The 14,884-nt window shown below is 37.2% G+C and overlaps 1 protein-coding gene and 1 pseudogene across 1 annotated transcript in view; both read left to right on the top strand.

Moving 5' to 3' along the window:
• LOC460575 (uncharacterized) overlaps positions 1-14,884 on the top strand; it is a 510,143-nt gene that overhangs the window by 371,811 nt on the left and 123,448 nt on the right. The window lies entirely within an intron of this gene.
• LOC134809582 (small ribosomal subunit protein uS2-like) lies at positions 9,358-10,339 on the top strand (annotated as a pseudogene).

Raw genomic sequence — 14,884 nt, 5'->3', positions numbered from 1 at the left:
GAGGTTGTGGTGGGGATAAAACCTTCCCAGACTCTAATAGAAATAAAAAGGAAGTTGATGATGGAAGTAGAAAATCTAAACTCTTAAGGTTAGCATGCTTAGATAAAGTCCGTCATCAGCTCTTTAAATTACCACCAGGAGACTCCGTGTTGGCTGTTTTAACCTTTGCTAAAGCAGTCTAGAAATCTGTCCAGTTTACTTCTTAATAAAACTCTTCTTAATAAAACTTCTTCAAAAAAATGAAGCTGGCCATCAGGAACAACTGCACAGTGAGCTCTCTAGGTGAACAGCTGTTCAAGACCAGAGCAGCAGTTTGGTCTCAGATTCCTGCAGTCCAACATTTCACTTTGTTTCCTGTGACACTTGTACAAAACCTCAGAGTTTTGTCCCTTCCTTTCTCTTCAATTATTTCACAGTGAGTATGTCAGTGAAGTTTTCAGCTGATGGCATAAGTATCTCTTGTAGGAACAAAATAAGATCCAAGAGGTATGAGGTTAGGTGAATGTACCAACTTTGGCAGTTACTAGTTCTTGCTAGCAGCTCTGGCTTCAGTACACCTTCCACCTGACTCTCCCACAGCCATCATAACCACAGATATGGGGAAAAAAACCTTGAAAGGCTACTTGTCTCAGGTTCATACCTTTGGGAAGATTATAGCCTAACTCTGCCGAGTCCCACAAGAGCACATGCTTTTTAGGATGACTTTCAGTATCAGCTGAATAACATTGCAAAGTAAATCACATTTAACTCTGGGACCTTTCCATTTTCTTCCTGAGATCCTTTTCCATTTTCTCATCTCCCTTTCCTTCATCCCTTAGTGACAGTGTCCTCTCGATGATTGGAGCAGGTCATTTGGCTGTCCACTCAGGTTCTTCCTCTCTTCTTCCTGTCCCTGAGGCTCTAATTTTTAAATATAACTGTACATCAGAATCACCTGGGGTGATAATTAAAGATATTTAAGATGAGGCAGAGGTGGAGGGGGGAGTGAGATGTAGAAAAACATTCAATTTGAAAACAGGATAAAACATGCACAAACATTTTACCAAAGAGAATACATGACAAATAAGCACATAAGATGTTTAACATCATTAGCCAATAGACAATGCAAATTAAAATCACAATCAGATACTGTTACACACCTATCAGAATGGCCACAATGAAACATAATAACATCAAATGCTGGCACTGTGGTACACCCATAGCATGGAAAACTATTCAGTGATAAAAGGAAACTATTCCTACACAAAACCACTTGGATTGACCTTGAAGAAGTTATATAGGTAAAAGCAAGTCATGAATTATGAGTTCAAAGCTTCTTTTGGTTGTTGAGCATTCTCATATATGCAGGGACCTGCCTGTTCTCAACTTTTGGTGTAGGTGAATGTTTCAGGACACATTAATTTATCTCTTCTTTGAATTCAGCAAAATTTATCTGTGTTAAATAAGCACTTACTTACAGATTAATGTTTCCATATATAATCATGTTCTTCCAAAGTGACTGTTACATTTCTCCAGAAAAAGGACGTCCCCTTAGTATCTAATACAATGTAGCCACATACAAAATAGAGATTTCAAAATGCCTTGTTATTTACAAAATATATGAAAAGTAAGAAGATTGAAGCACGATGTAAAGAGTGGATTCTTCTACTGAGTACTTACTTCACTGGTCAACAGTTTATTCAAAGAAACACGTGGCATTTCTAATAAGATCTAGCTAGAATACTGTTTTCCATCTTTGTTGGCATGAAAGAACTGTGTCTCTCAAGTTTGGGTGCTTGCCTATGATGTTCCTCTTTCTCTCCCACCAAGCACGCTGGTGCCATCACAGAGAGGTTTTATTTGTCACAAATACATTAAAATAACTTGTCATCAGATATGGATTAGAAATAGGTCATTTGGTAGCTGTTGCAGATTTTTTTTTTTTTTTTTTGAGACAGGGTCTTGGTTTGTCACCCAGGCTGGAGTGCAGTGGCATGATCCCAGCTCACTGTAACCTCTGCCTCCTGAGTTCAAGCGATTCTCATGCCTCACCCTCGCAAGTAGCTGGGATTATAGGCATGTGCCACCATCCCTGGATACTTTTTTGTATTTTTAGTAGGACGGAGTTTCGCCATGTTGGCCTGGCTTGTCTCAAACTCCTGGCCTCAAGTGATCCACCCACCTTGGCCTCCCAAATGCTGGGATTACAGGCATGAGCCACCACAGCTGGCTGGAATATTTAAATGAAATTATGGTGAGTTTGTGCTCTGTTCACTATGAATGAAGTGTTTGATCTTGTCTTTCATTATTAACAGAAACTGATTATTGTGAAACATTCTCTTTTCATTTCATGTCAGCAGGGCTTGCCAATGGGTAGGCCTGCTGCTTCTGAAAAAATGCCTCCTTTTTTTGAACTGCCATAGTTTCTAAAATTTTGAAAGTCCTTTGGGATAAAAGTATGTGTTTCTGAAGTTTCACTATTCTACTTTAAGTTATCTGAATGAAGAATACATCAATATATTATCATCTTGATTATTGATGTATCAATTGGAGTAGTAAATTTTGGAAATTGGTGGTTTAGTTTGCTTAGGGATTGGGACTGTGTTCTGATAAGTTTTATATGGAATTTAAGAGTCAAGAAAAACATTATGTGAAGGCCAAAATCAAGGACCCTGGGATGTGGACATTTTGAGACATAAAAACGGGTGATGAAGACAGAAAGAAAAACACACCTAAAAGGGGTATTGAAGGCTTAAGATTTTCTCTCCTTGACTATTTTTCCTAAGTAGAAAAATGTCTAACATAGTAACTACATTTTCTAAGGGCTTTTAAATTTAGAACTTAAAGAAGGAGAGCTATGTGTTGCTTTAGGGGGAATCACCAATTAAAATGTTTGTAGAGACTAGGTGCTAAGCATGTAAGAATGGTCTTAGTGAGAGCAGTGGTGAACTAGAGAGTGCAGACCTCCAAAAAATACTTTTCCATGGCCCAAATTCAGCTGGTGAGCCAACCAGTTTGCAATGCTTACTTTTAATAATTATTACCTTATTTGATAGATACAGTTAAAATAGAATTTTTTCCTGAGCTGAAGAGAAATCTTCATAAGACATTCTAATATTTCAAAGTCAGTATTCACAACCTTGGAGGCCAGAGCAGGAAGCAGTAAATTGTTTCTTTTTTTTTTTTATTTACTGCCTAAGCCAACTTAAAGCACTTTTATTAAGAGTGTACCAGATAGACATCTGGATTGAATTCTTGATTTTGTGTTTTAATTTTCTTATCCATGAATTTCCCTATCTACAAGTTTTACTTTTGGTTCTAATCATTAGTTAATTCTAAGAAACATTTCTTCAACATGGAAGGCATCTGAATGACAGATGCTTCTTTTGATGACTTTGCGGTGTCCCTACAAAGATGATTAAGTGGATTTTTTGTTGCACTGTTGAGTATGAAAAATTGTAGCATCATTGGGTGCTGTGTTTTCATTAAATCTCATGGCCCTGACAAATGTGAAAGTGTGATGATATTAAATTTCTCTAGATCCCAAGTTAACTTATTATGAAGACTTACAATTCTGGCACTTAAAAAAAAACCCAGATGGGTTGTAGAGTTTCACAAAGTTTAACATTTTCTGACCTTCTGTGGTGAAAGAGAATTAGACTGGATGCCAGAATCCGTGGGTTCTAGTCTTGGCTCTGTCACTAACCAGCTGTGTAATTTTGGACAAGTTAATTTTCCTCTATGATCCAGGATTTTTTCCTATTATAAAATAAATAAGTTAGGCTGAGAAGTTTTATAGGTCTCTTCCAATCCGATCTTATGTTATGCCAGTGATTTCTGTGTTGAGATCCTAAATTTATCACATACTAGCTAAGCCCACTTGTATAAATTCATTTCTTTATTTCCCAGTTTTCTTATCGGTAAATGAGTATAATAATTGCACAATATGAGGGAAAAAATGGGCTAATAGATGTATAAAAATTAGCTTATAATTAGTGTTCAATAAAGAGTAACTATAGTTGCTGTGAGTCTGAGATTAGCAAACCAAATACTGAATTTGAATCAAATCATTTTTACTTAAGGCCTGGACTCTCTATTGGGGCCACATGACCTTAAAAGGAGTCACTTGATTTTGAGTGAAATAAATTGTGCTCTTTCCAATCTCCCCCATTTACAATTTGGATAAGTTAATAGTAAACATAAAGATATTTAAGGCTTTAGGAGCCTGTATGTTGCGCAAGTAAGAAAATTGTGATATTATCACTATATGTTCTTAAACACATTTCTTTGTCAAGGTTCTATCATAGTGCGATCACATTTTCATTGCAGAAAGGCTGTGTGGGATGGTTAGAAGCATGAATTGATCTGTAGGCCTTAAAAGTTTTATACTAAATGTGGTGGCACTTCTAACTTTAATCTAAAATTGTCTCGGTGTTTGTTAAAAATCAGAAAGCTATAACATTTTAAATGAAACAACTCAACCATGTCCTTAATCTGAATGTTAGAGACCTTTCCTTGACTCTCAGGAAGAGGTTCTTGAGCCCTCCCTCAGTTTCTACTTCAATGATAATTACTTATCTATCTGGATTTCTGTTGACTGTAGAGAGTAAATAGGCAAAGATAGCACTGAAAACATCTTGTTACATGGATATTGTAAGAAGTAAAATGATACAGAAAATTTTATAGCAGAAAAGTGACAGAGTCCTACTTATCCTTCTGCATTTTTAGCACCACTTATCAGAAGGAAGTGTTTCTTAGAATTTTTTAATTTAGTTCATCTGGTGGTTGCCTCCATAACTCTGTTAACCATGCACTATAACTGCTATTCAAAACATATACTTTAGAAATTATTTTAAAATTTACCTCCTACTATATGAAATGCAAATATTCTACTATCTTACTTATTGCATATATATATGAAACTTATTGCTTATATATACTCTCCAGCTTATTGCATTAAGTAGGAAAGCATATATAACCAATAAGGTTTATTTCTTTACTTCAAATTCTAGCCACATAATTTAAATATTCATTTCTTATTTTTATATAGAATATTTTGTTCCCCACCCTGGAAGATGAGGACCTATTTCCTTTACCTATTTTTATTGCTTCTACCTGGGAACTTAAAATAACATATGCAAGTTCAAGTTTGATGGCCTTTGTGATTTGTCCATACACTAACCTTAAAAGTTGAAAAGTAAAATTGCTTACATCATTATGAGAAGTCAGCATTGTTATCTACATAGCCAAGTAGTTTATTATGATTACATATCCTTTTCTACAGTTTCAACGTCATAACCTTTGTGACTCACAAAATATACCAGTCCTAGTATCAAGTTCAAGTTTTTGGTATATACTTTACCAGTCACTCAAATTCATTCTGCTCTGTTGTAGCTTGCCTTTTATTTGGATCATGCTTTTCTTGTATAATTATATTTATTTACCTTCCTGAAGTTCTGATTGCTTTATTTTATTCTTTTTCAGTCTTTGCACTTAACAGGGATTTTTCAAAGTATCACGAGTAAATATCAGAAGTCTGATATTCTCTTGATCAAAAGTAAGGTAGCTCTCTCTCAAAACATCATATTGATATGGCAATATAAAAAAATGGCAACTTGCCACTTGCTCTGGCAGCTAGATGCTGAAGAAAGTCAGTGTACCAGGGCCAAAAACAGGATATAAGAGAAGTGCTTACATTCTGGGCTTTCCCTTGCATCTTGTTGCCAAGACAACCAAAGGCTGCCTTAATCGTTGAGGACACCATCACCTCTCTGAATAACAAAAATGGTTTTACAATTTTTGGTCACTCATTTCTGAGAGGTTGGAGGTGAAAATGAATTCCAGGAGATACCTTTGTAAAATCTTTGATACTAGAGCTCTGATGGTAATATCAAGGTGCTTAAAAGGTGTGATTAGTTCACAGTGGAGTTATGCCAATATTTCTGTCTCTCTTGACTTCCGAACTCGAGTTACTTAGGATACAACCTTGGGAAGCATATTTAGCTCTGATCTCTGCGGTGTTTGGTTCATCTTGAATCTTTCTAGAATGCCTAATTGAATGGTATCTGAGAAGAAGTTGGTGATGAATTAGATGCAGATCACAGCTGGCTGATGGGAATTGCCACTTGATTTGAGGGGTATTTAAACATATTTAAAGTGGTATGTGATTCACTTATATGTTCTGGGTTCATGGAGACAGAAACACTGGTTGTTTCTTGCTGGCTGTGGCAGCAGGCAAGTGGACTCGTGCACGGGCCTGAAGATATTCTTAAACTTTTCACAATTTAAAGGCTAAGGCAAGATTTAATCCTGCTAACCATAGAGTAACAGATTTTACAGTTTATCTTGCTCAGATATGTGTTTTGACGTTCGCTGGAGGTTTGAGCATAGGAGTTCAGACATTTCTGTGATTTTTCTGATGTCTTCCTCACCAAATGCCATATTTGGGCAAGAATATACACAGAATAGAAGGAGAAAAAGCCTTAGCCCGTCTAACAGCCAAATGTATTGAACCACAATGCTGACATTGTAAGGATGACGGATATTAGAGCCAGATCACTCTAATATCCAAGGAGTTCCCACAGATAATCCCCTTTGCCAAAACAATTAAAATAGGATAGTTTCCTTTCACTTTGCAGGGTTTCAGTGCAATTCTATCAAGTCAGGAAGGCAAATAACTACTTAATCCCCCAGGTAGGTAACGACTCTCTATGCTGCCTATTGTGGGTCACTGGAAGGGAATGTAAAAATGGGTCTTGACTTTATTTAGGTCAGGAAAGAAAGTTTTAAAAGTGGACTTGGCTACCACTGTGGCCTCGCTATTGTCAGTTCCACTATTCTCCTACAAATGGCTCAATTTCCATGTGAAAACGTGCTCTACTTAACGAAAAGTTAAGTGGAATGAGGTTAGGAAGTCAAATGCCCTAGAGTCTCAAGCATAGAGGCAATAGAGCTGACTAGAATTTTCTTACAAAGGTGAAGTAAATTAATAATGTTTTCTGGGCAATAGGTAAAATTATTCATTTTGATTTAGCCTAAAGGACTCAGTACTTCTTTTTGTGTATCTGTGGGACATGCTTGTGGAAGGGAGACTTGATTTATTAAGTGTAGCTTCAGGGAGCAAAAGTCAGACCAATGGGTAGCTGCCAGAATCTCAGAGGCAAATTGATGTCCCATTCTTAGTAAATTTACAAGGTCAGGGAAAGTCTTTTATGCAATAATTTACTTTCTGGTTTTACTTTATTTTCCTTTTTATGTTCTCCAACTTCCTAACTTGCCTCATTTAAATTTTATTTTGTCCTATAATTGTGTGCACTTTCCTAAGTAATGAGCATTTTCTATTTCCTAAGGCATTAAATAAACATTTCCTAATCATTTCCTAAGAGCACTAAATAAACAAATATATAAATAAATTTCATTCATCTTCCAGTGAATGAAACCTGTAGTATAGCAGATTTGCATTCAGCATTAGGAAAAACCTCAAACTTACAGGTAGTGTGGAAGCCACTTGTGGCACCCATGACCACATTGATATATATATAGGCATTGGGAGTTATCCCCTTTTGGGGGTTCACAGATTTAGCAGTCTCTTCCAAGCTTATGTAAAGTTTTATAGAATGTTCTATTCCCTATGAATTTGTGTTATAAAGGGAAGAAACAAAAAATCTTTTGGATTGTAAAAAGAAGAAAATAGAGAAAAGATATACCATGAATATTTCTTCTTGGATATTATTGCTAATTTTTGTTACTTCTGCTAAAAATGGAAGGACAAAACTGACTTTTTCGGTTGCTTCTAAACTGCCTGGATAACAATCACAAGTGATTATGCTTAGAATTTTGAAGACAGCTGCTTTATAGAGGACGTGCTTTCCATCAGCTCATTTAGGTTGTAGGCTAAAAATTGAGGCGGAAGAAGTTGAAGGGATTTGGCCACAGTGGCAGCCAGTCACCAGCCAAGACAGGAAACAGATTTCATCTTCCTGTTATTAAGGGTAATTTGCCATTCACCAGACTGTACTCGTGATGACACATACTAAGGTGTGATCAACTTGTAGCTGGATGCATATCTGAAAGAATCATTTTGATAAGCATTTTAGAAAATGAACCAAATTCAAGCACTCCATACAATTGCAGCTAATGGAAGATATGCAATCTCATTTTAAACCAGCATTCAGTGGACCGTACATACAGTCCACATCTAGCCACAAGAAGAGATTTGGCTTAAAAATAGATCTGATCTGAGCTCTACCTTAGATTTAATCTTGATATAATTGGGACATAATTGTTATGCGCGTCCGTAATCTGAGCAGGCTCAGTGTGAGCAACAAGGCTGTTTATTCACTTGGGTGCAGGTGGGCTGAGTCTGAGAAAGGAGTCAGCAAACGGTGGTAGAATTATCATTGGTTCTTATAGGTTTGGGACAGGTGGTGGAGTTAGGAGCAATTTTTTGCAGGCAGGGGATGGATGTTACAAACTACATTCACAAGGACAGGCAATATCACAAAGTACATTATCACAAGGGCACGAGAATGTCAGGATGGCTTGACCATGGTGCGGCCAGCTCAGAGGACCTTACAAAAATTACAGCATTTTCCAATACTCCTTTAAGAGTTACAGAACTATTTGTCATCCCATCAGGCTTTCATGTTTCTCTATTAGTTTTGAGTTAATAACTACTATATGAAGCTCATGGCCCCAACTTATTGAGAGACAATTAGGAGAAAGGCAGCACTGTTACTCAAGGGAGACATGCAGTGGACAGGACAGAGACTAATCAGGTTTGATTACTTGCATTTGTGTGATTTGGAGGAGTTGAGCATGTGCTGTTGAAGTATCTGGACCAAGAGGCAAAGGGTCAAACAGTGGAAAAGCATACAACAACAAAAAAAAAAAAGAAAGAAAGAAAAATGGAAAAATAAAGAGAGAATGAAGTCTGAGAAGGTTTAAACAATTTTCTATGAAGAAAAAACTTGAAATTTTTGACAATTCTGTAATTTTCCCCAATAGAATTATGATTATATAATTATAATTCAAAATACATCTACACTATACTTTTGAAGATATAAAATACAAGGTGGTTAAGAATAACGTGTGATAAATTCTTAAAGTATCATATTTTCCTTCAGCTCTAAATGCTATGAGGAACAGCCATTCAAAACAAATCATAACTACTCAGTTTTTTTAATGCATTGACCCCCATGCTAGTTTGATCATGAGGTTACCAGAGCATATGCTATCTACTGAATCAAATTCTCCAGGGAAGTGATCTTGACAATCTGTAATTTTAATCAGCTCTCCAATGTGATTTAAAAAGCTGGCAAATGTGGACAACAGTGCATGAGAGAATGTTGCTTAGAAGTCAAAGTCTTGCTTTCCGTGCTACCTACAGAGGGGTCCGTACGGCATTGTTCTGGATTCCCGTCATAACTTAAAGGGAAATTTTCACAATGTCCGGAGCCCTTGATGTCCTGCAAATGAAGGAGGAGGATGTCCTTAAGTTCCTTATAGCAGGAACCCATTTAGGTGGCACCAATCTTGACTTCCAGATGGAACAGTACATCTATAAAAGGAGAAGTGATGGCATCTACATCATAAATCTGAAGAGGACCTGGGAGAAGCTTCTGCTGGCAGCTCGTGCCATTGTTGCCATTGAAAACCCTGCTGTTGTCAGTGTTATATCCTCCAGGAATACTGGCCAGAGGGCTGTGCTGAAGTTTGCTGCTGTCACTGGAGCCACTCCAATTGCTGGCCGCTTCACTCCTGGAAACTTCACTAACCAGATCCACAGCTTCTTGTGGTTACTGACCCCAGGGCTGACCACCAGCCTCTCATGGGGGCATCTTATGTTAACCTACCTACCATTGCTCTGTGTAACACAGATTCTCCTCTGCGCTTTGTGGACATTGCCATCCCATGCAACAACAAGGGAGCTCACTGAGTGGGTTTGATGTGATGGATGCTGGCTCGGGAAGTTCTGTGCATGCGTGGCACCATTTCCCGTGAACACCCATGGGAGGTCATGCCTGATCTCTACTTCTACAAAGATCCTGAAGAGACTGAAAAAGAAGAGCAGGCTGCTGCTGAAAAGGCAGTGACCATGGAGGAATTTCAGGGTGAATGGACTGCTCCAGCTCCTGAGTTCACTGCTACTCAGCCTGAGGTTGCAGACTGGTCTGAAGGTGTGCAGGTGCCCTCTGTGCCTATTCAGCAGTTCCCTCCTGAAGACTGGAGTGCTCAGCCTGCCACAGAAGACTGGTCTGCAGCTCCCACTGCTCAGGCCACTGAATGGGTAGGAGCAACCACTGAATGGTCTTAAGCTGTTCTTGCATGGGCTCTTAAGCAACATGGAAAAATAAATGGTTGATGCAAAATAAACATCAGTTTCTAAAAAAAAAAAAAGAAGCCAAAGTCTTGGGCATAAGCCCCATCTATGGAGGGAAGGTAGCTTGGGTCAAGTTTGCCTTGACCCAGTGTGACCCTCTCATGTTCATTGGTTATCTGACATAAACTCTTGGTCATAATAGATTTGGGCCCATATTCACAGAACATTAATAAAAAATTAAACCTGTTTCAAAATTCGCCTTCTCATCTTTATTTGTGAAGAACTGAATTTAAATTACATACTATCACTGTTGCTTGCTGCACTCTCCCTCTTTAGCTAGAAAGATAAAGTTAAATTGACTTTGCAAGTCTCATAAAAGATTTTATTTTAAGCTACCACACATGGCTAATTAGCAGCACATGCTATGTGGAGTCCACTGACTGCAGCCACAATAGATAATTTATATAACAATGGAAGGCAGAGTCACTTTAAGGCCAAATCCATTTCTTTTTTTAGGGCTAAGATCAGAGGAGTGATTGATGCTATAGACTGTGAATACCTTCATTTGTTTTGGATCTTTATCCATTTTACAGCAAAAAGAGCTCCACCACCTGCAAAATCTCAACTTTTCTTTTTAATCTAGGAATATGAGTGCTATAAAAGAGGTTACTGCTGCCATGAAAATAGTAAGTGCTCCATAAAATCAAAACTACACCTTGTTTAAATTCTTATTTTTGCTCTTATTTGCTGTGTGACTTTGGATCTTAATTTCTCAGAACTTTAGTTTACTCATACTTTTAATGGAGGTACTAATACATCCTTCTATGGAGAACTAAAAGAAATGAACCATGTGTGTTAAATTTTCTTTTCTTTTCTTTTTTTTTTTTTTTGAGACAGAGTCTCGCTCTGTCACCCAGGCTGGAGTGCAGTGGCACGATCTCGGCTCACTGCAACCTCCGCCTCCCAGGTTCACGCCATTCTCCTGCCTCAGCTTCCCAAGTAGCTGGGACTACAGGTGCCCGCCACCACGCCCAGCTAATTTTTTTTTTTTTTTTTTTTTTTTTTTTTGTATTTTTAGTAGAGACAGGGTATCACCATGTTAGGCAGGATGGTCTCGATCTCCTGACCTCATGATCTGCCCACCTCGGCCTTCCAAAGTGCTGGGATTACAGGCGTGAGCCACCGTGCCCGGCCTCACGTGTGGTAAATTGTTTTCCATTCTTCAGTCTCTTCTGCCATGTGGTCTTGCCATGGGTGAGTGAAGGGCATATGCTTCCTACCCATTGATCTGGGCTTCATCATGTGAATCAATTTGGTGTGGAATGAGGGCAGATAAGTTACTGTGCCAGTTGCAAGCTATGACCACAAGAGGCCTTAGAGCTAATCCTTATGCTCCTGTAAATGAATGGTCATTTTAAATAGCATCCCCCAAGAAGCCATTGTCCCTTCAGACTAGAAAAATCCAGAAAGAATATGTTTGAGGAAGTCTTGAAAATCCAGACTTCAGCCTTACACAGAGATGGCTCAGCCAACTTGCAGACTCATTGGAAAGAAAAGTAAATACTTTTTTAAGTCACTAAATTTGGTATGCAAGATTATTGTAGTAGCAAAAGCTGACTAATTCATTATGTCATACTTCTGATAGAGTAGGATTGAAAAAGCATTAGACCGCCCTTCAAGTGTTTTCTCACTTAGGATTGTTTGTTGAGGTATAAATTACATAGAGGAGGTTTAGTAGGTATAAGCCGCACAGCCATGTAAGCTAACGTAGTCAGTGCAGCGCACAATAAGCATAGCAGCAAGTGAGTGAACATATACAAAAACCTAGCCATGTCTGGCACAGAATAAATGGACAATAAATTTTGGAAGCTTTTCTTCTGGATTGACACAGAAATATTGGTGGTTCTTTCCTAATCAAGGATACAGTCCTGTTTTTCCATTTGACTGTGGCTCTTTAAAGATAGAGTCAGTATTTTACTAGTATTTGTATCCTCAGCACTTCATATAATAGACAAGCGTGTTTAGAAAGCACCCCACCCCCCTGTTTTTAAAAATACAAGATGAAAGAGAAAAGGTAAAATCTCTCAGATAACTCCTGAACTCAATGACGATGCTATTTATCATGTAAGGTTTTAAAAAAAAATTACTCTCTTCAATTTATGACTAAAAGTGATTTATGCTTTCTATTAACTTTGTTTTTGACACCCAGGACTGACCAGCTAGAGTTTTCTGGTTCCTGATACTGAGCTTTATTTTTTTCTTTTTTCAAATAAAGAAGACTATTTATTAAGGGGAAGAGTCCTTTGAGTAAGAATAAGGTATATTTGCTTGATGTCTATTTGATTTTTACCTACATATAATTGGGGATAATGAGTCTGGTGTTCTTCAGTCTTGCGCATTTCTAAAATAGAAGACAAAGACCTTGGGCCTTGCCTTGCATAGATGGTATAAGATACCTTACAAGACATCAGCTGTGAGTCTTGCAAGGCACTGTGTCTTCAGAGAATATGAAGAAGAATAAAACACCATTTGTCCTCTCAAAGAGATTATATTCTAAGGAGGAAGACTAGAAAGACCCATAGAGACTAAAATACAGAAAATTAAGGCAAAGACCATAAATACATTCGAGCAGAGAAAGCATTTTGGGTTCAAAGAAGGTTCCAGAGAAACCACATGCTTGTAGCCAAATAAAGTCAAGGAAATAAAAGAAATCAGTGCTTATCACTCAGAAGCTTGGCCAGAGTCAAGTGTGAAAATTCAATCTTGAATATGTGCACTCTTAATGAGGGTTTGAGAGTCTACACAGTAAATACAGAAGAGCATTTTCTGCATACTTTAGCAGCCAAATGGGATATTAACCTGATGTGTTAACGAGTTCTTTAGAAGTACTCCTGAGTATCACTGCAGTGCTAGAGTTTAAAAGTCATTCATCTCAACTGCCTCAGTCCTGGAGCCTGAGTAAAAAATTGGGAGGGTTTTTATCTGATCACGTGGAGGGAGAACAGTATCCTTAAAGAGTAGAGCAAGGGAATAGGAATATAAGAGATTAAGGTAAAGAAAAATTTCATACACATACAAGGCTGTGAATATTCCTTCTCCAAATTTAATTTCTTTGTCCTGTTCCTTCCTGCTTAGGTCTAGCTTAAATTTCTAACACATGGTCTTTAGAGGACACATTTAAACTGTAGCATGTACCATAGAAATCTGCAAATACTATAATAAGGGTTTGGTTTATTGTTTTGTTGATTATCTAGACTGAAGAAAGTAATAAGTAAATGTAAATAATGAAGATTAAACTTAAACATATGTCATGTCTTGTGCTGAAAATAAAAGAAGTTTCAATTTACTGGATATAATTGTACAAAAGTGAGAGAACTAGTTTAGTCATATATCACATTAAATGATAATAAATTTTTTGAGAAAAGAGTTACTGGATTGGAACACAATTCCATTTGGCAAATCGTGGTTGGTTTGTACCATAAGTTGGCTACAGATAAAAAAAATCTTTGACAAATATTAATGAATGTTTTTCGGGAGAATCATTGGCTACACAGAATTTATAATAAATATTCTTATATTTTACTGTGTCTTATAAATTGTGTGCTACACATATTTTATATCATGAAAATTTATAGTAAAATTGCATATATATGTATCTGCACACATTTCTTTTTTACAGAGAATTGGTTTTAAACATTTACCAGCACATCATTGTAAAAAATAAAAAAAATTATCCTCTAACTCTAATACTTCTTAACCAAGTCATTATTAAGGTAGGAAATTCCTTAACTCTTTTGATTTGGGGAAAAATAAGGCATATGGGAAGAAAAGAAAATACCTCTGGATTAAAAACAGTATTTGAAAACACTGAACCAGCCACCCTTCAAGGTCGTGTTTAGTTCTTAACTGAATGACACTGGCAGTTCAAGTGTGAGTGGATTGTAAATTAGACTCAATACAAGGTGTTTTTTTTTCTTTTTTTTTTTCCACTGGTATTTGTTGTCTTTCTCAGGAAGCATGACTTTATTGTAAAGGCTTTAAATTTTGAGACCCCTGGAGTGTGAGTCAAATATTTTAGGCTTAGGATAGGATTTAGAAGGATAAGGAGTCTTCCTTTCATCCATTGGAGGGATGTGGCACTATCTGACATTGGTGTTTCAAAGGAAAAAATAGTTTTCATCAAAGCTGCAACATGATTCTAAGCAATAGACTGATTCTTTCAGGCAAGGTAATCAATATAGAACATTATTTCTTTATTAACTATGGATAAGAGTAGTATCTAAGATCTTGTCTGTATCTGATACTGAACAAGGATGTCAATTAATCTATAAACATAAACATGCATTAATTTAGGGGGCTAACTATTCTCACCATGATTAAGCTTTGAGAAGCACTTTTAAGAAATGATTTGTGAGGGCTAAAGCAACAAGAGCCAAACTTATTTTTGGACTAACTTAATCCCCTGTATTGGTTAATAAACCATCCCAAAACTTAGTGGCTTAAAGCAATGATTTATTATGTCTCACAATTGTGTGGTCTGGCTGTGCAATGCTCATGCTGCTCTTGCCTGGCATCCCTCATGCT

The sequence above is a fragment of the Pan troglodytes genome, chromosome 2, assembly GCF_028858775.2.
Source record: "Pan troglodytes isolate AG18354 chromosome 2, NHGRI_mPanTro3-v2.0_pri, whole genome shotgun sequence".
In the NCBI taxonomy this organism is placed as follows: domain Eukaryota; kingdom Metazoa; phylum Chordata; class Mammalia; order Primates; family Hominidae; genus Pan; species Pan troglodytes.
Note: the sequence above shows the minus strand (reverse complement) of the source record. Positions and strands in the feature narration are given on the sequence as shown.